General features: G+C 32.7%; 1 pseudogene; it reads left to right on the top strand.

Annotated features, from left to right (window-relative positions):
• Positions 1 to 2,586: 2,586 nt before the first annotated feature.
• Positions 2,587 to 3,502, top strand: LOC141812664 (uncharacterized; annotated as a pseudogene).
• Positions 3,503 to 3,965: the final 463 nt, after the last annotated feature.

The raw sequence follows: 3,965 nt of genomic DNA, 5'->3' as shown, positions 1-3,965 counted from the left end.
AATATATGATGCGCCCTTTGGTCATTAATCAACTTTAAGTGCACCCTTGATAAAAAGTCATTGATAATTTCAAATTAAAATTATTATAATCATTAAATAGGATATTACTTGACGAATTATTGACAATTATCATAAAAAGTCGACTGATGATGATCTAGATCTATTGATTGATGAAACAATTTTTGTAAGATTCGGTCACATATAAATTTGGATCATTTGAGTCGAATAATAAAACTTAAAAGTCGACCAAAAAAAAAACAATTATGATCCAAGGGAGGCGATCATGAGTCAATTTAGATCAGTCAATTAGCTTAGTCACCAAAAGAATAAGTGAGATCCAAGTGATCTCTAATCATGATCTAAATGAAACGGAGAAGATTGATGTGGATGAAGCAGTTGACTGACCAACTCCAGTCTATAAATAATGATCAAAGGTACACCAAAAATACAACATCTATATATCATGAACATACTGTGATTTTCAACTCTATAAAATAATTCTTTCATTATTTTTAAGTTTTCAGAGTTTTTGCTTTATTATTGTTTTTACCTTTAGCTTTGATTTCTAAAGCTTAGGTCTTTACCTTTAAACTCCAAGTTTTACGTTTTTTGTTATTGCACTTATTTCATAACTTCTATAATAATTGTTATAAGAAATTTTCTTGTCTCCAAAAAAGGTTTTTTCAAGAAGGATAAATAAAGTGAGTTTTCATAAATTGATTCATCTTACGAGTCTATGGATCATGGAATAGAAATCAAGAGTTTTGAACCAAGTAAATTTTCTAAGTCTTCCTATCATTTTTTTCTACACTCATTCATACATTATATATACTAATTTATATTTTCACTATGACAACAAAAAGATATGACACATTTATGTTATACTTAGGAGGAGGCAGATGATTTTAGGAGAGCGTCCTGCGGAGATGGTTTTAACTAATGTTTCTATGTTTACTTTCTTGTGGTTTTGTTTCTCTTTATTTGTCTGGATTTTCATGAATGTACAATATGAGCTGAATTATGCTGCTGAAACTTAAAAACTTGGGTTTCCTTTCGAGATAGAAAATTCTGTTTGGAATCTAGGGAAACATTCTGAAATCGGAGCATGTGAAAACTTATGTGAGCTCACAAAGTATCTTTCTCATTGGTTGTCTTTGAAAGAAACAAAAGCAACCAGATATGGGACATTCACGAGTATCCCTCCCTCAAAGATTTAAATGGCTAGCTGTCTCCAACCCAGAGGGTTGCTTCAAAGTTTCAAATCTGCCTAATGAATGCAGAGATTTGAGATAAGAGTCACTTAACAATGATTATGATTGTTGTTTACAGAGTGTGATCTCTTAAAGTTATCAAAAAAAGTTTCTGCAGTCAACGTTGAATTATTAAAACCAAGAGGACGTCTCATCTTAATTTTCTATTAAATTTGCCTAATTAAGTCGCTGCACTAGTACCTTCCTATGCAAAATTAGATTGATTGTCTAATTAATATTAGTAAAGTCATATACAATTCTGTCATAAATTTATATAATATTAAATAAGTTATAATTTTTTAAAAAAGTTATAGATTTAAAATATATAATTATTTTTAAAAATTTTAATAGAAATTAAAATGATATAATAAATTTTATAATTAGTTTATGAGTTTAAAATGTTATAATTTTTTAAATTAAACAGTAAAGTTTTATAAATTTTAAAATTTGATAATGAAATATATATTATTTTAAAATATTAAAATTGTACAAGCTATAAATCTAAATCTATATGTGTGTGTGTGTATATATATATATATATATATATTAAAATGTTTATAAATTAAAAATATCATAAAATTTTTAAAAAATAATAATAAAGATTAAAATGATACAAATTTGAGAAGTTCAATAGTAAATTATTTTTCCAAAAACGGAAATAGAAATAAAATAATAATAATTTTTAGTTAAAATTAGTCAAATATTAATTTTGACTACAATTGTTGCGTAATCATTTTTCTTAATTTTTAATTTAATAAATATATGTAATCTAGAATTACAGATTTTTAATTTAAATAATCACTTTTAAAAACAGATTTTATATTTTTACAATTTTAAAATTTATAACTTTCTAAAATTTTATATATTTTAAATATTATTATCATTTAAAATTTAATATTCTACTAGAGTATTTAAATTTATATATTTTTAAAATATATATTTATCATTTTTTAAAATTTATAATTTATTTAAGAAAAAATTTATAATTTAATTTACAGTATTTTAAATATTTATTTTTAAATTTATAAGCTATTTATTAGTTTTGATTAAATTTGTTATATATATATATATATATATATGATTACATTTAGTTAACTAGTGGTTTAATTTTCTGAATAGTTGGTTTTTTACATATAGTTTTTGATTGATTATATTTACCAGTTTGTCTTCGAGCCCAACCATGTTGAGTTTGAGTTCGCCTTTTTTCCAGTAGCCATTTCCCCTCTTATACCTGCATAGCCACTACTTTTATTTTTATTTTTTCTTTTTTCTTGTAATGGTTACTTACTTACTTATGTTCTTTTAGATATGCCATTCCTATCTACACTATCCGCCCAGTCTCGATAGTGATTAGTGACCAAGACGGCGAGGCGATGTTGGAGAATACCAAAAACGTTGCTTCCTCTCTATTTTAGCTCCAATAATCATCTCTCTCCAATCATTCATACTTTCCCCGATTCATCAGGTCGATTCGATAGTCCATTAGAGCCGAGGGAGATCCCATGGAACCGATCGACGATCCCTCGCTGGAAGCCAACAACGCCATGTTCACTGACCGCCACCGCCGCCGCTACTGCTGCTGCTTCTTCGTCCCTGAGTCGTGGGAGCGGATCCACTCTGGCGTCGATGTCGGCGGCGGAGACGATCGCTGGTGGTGGAACCGGGTGGTGGGAGCGGTAATGAAAGTGCGGGAATGGTCGGAGTTGGTGGCCGGGCCGCGGTGGAAAACCTTTATCCGCCGCTTCAACCGCAACCGCAGCGGCGGCCGCGGGTGGGGAAGGATGGGGACGGCGAGGTTCCAGTACGATCCCTCGAGCTACTCCCTCAATTTCGATGAGGGCAGCCCCGAGGAGGGGGCAGCTTCCCACCCGAGGAGGGGGAGTACACGGGGTTCCGCGACTTCTCCACCCGCTTCACCATGCCGCCAGAATCTGCCAAGTCCTTCGTCGGGGTCGGTGGGCGCGATGCGGCACACGTCCACTCCGCTGCCCATGCCGCTTCCTCCGCCACCGCGTCCAGCCTCTGAACGAGAGAGTACCTGTGCTCGGCTGTGTTGGCAGAGATCGGCTCTATTCCTTGTCCTTTTCCTCCGCCAGGTAAAAATTAAAAATACAAATACTGTTATTTTTTGGATATTTTAATTAGCTGTCGTTTGGTTGTGCCATTTTCTTCTAGGGCTATCTGTAAAATTGAAGTTGTATCATATAGCCATATCACCACTCCTTTACAACTATGGTTTGTTTCAATTGCGTGAGCTGTTTTTTCTTGTCTATATAATTTTGTTTTTGCTTGAAAGATTCAACAACTTGTGCTGCGCCAATTGGTAAATTTATCGTGCAATCTGGGTCTTTATCCTCCCCGTTGGCTTCAAGTCGTTTCCATTGACCAGAACTCATTGCGACTGTTCTTTGATTAACTGCTTATCCTTTTCGAACAATTGCAGATGTTAAACCGAGAGAGGCTAGCCTTTTGCTGCCAATTTATTTTGTCTCTATAAAAAGTTAATGCAAAACCAACAAATATAATTCAAAGCAAAAATAAACAATTAAACCGACACAAATAATTTTATATGGTCCAGTAGCCTCTAGCACCTACTTCTTGGCCTATAATGCATTTGATGAAAGAAAATGAAACTACTTGGAGAACAAGAACAATAAACTTTGGATCACAAATATAAGCAATTCCAGTTACCATTATGAAACCCCAAACCCCTTA

Source organism: Curcuma longa, chromosome 19 (genome assembly GCF_044706935.1).
Source record: "Curcuma longa cultivar G26 ecotype Majalengka, Jawa Barat chromosome 19, ITB_CL_G26_1.1, whole genome shotgun sequence".
Lineage (NCBI taxonomy): Eukaryota > Viridiplantae > Streptophyta > Magnoliopsida > Zingiberales > Zingiberaceae > Curcuma > Curcuma longa.
Note: the sequence above shows the minus strand (reverse complement) of the source record. Positions and strands in the feature narration are given on the sequence as shown.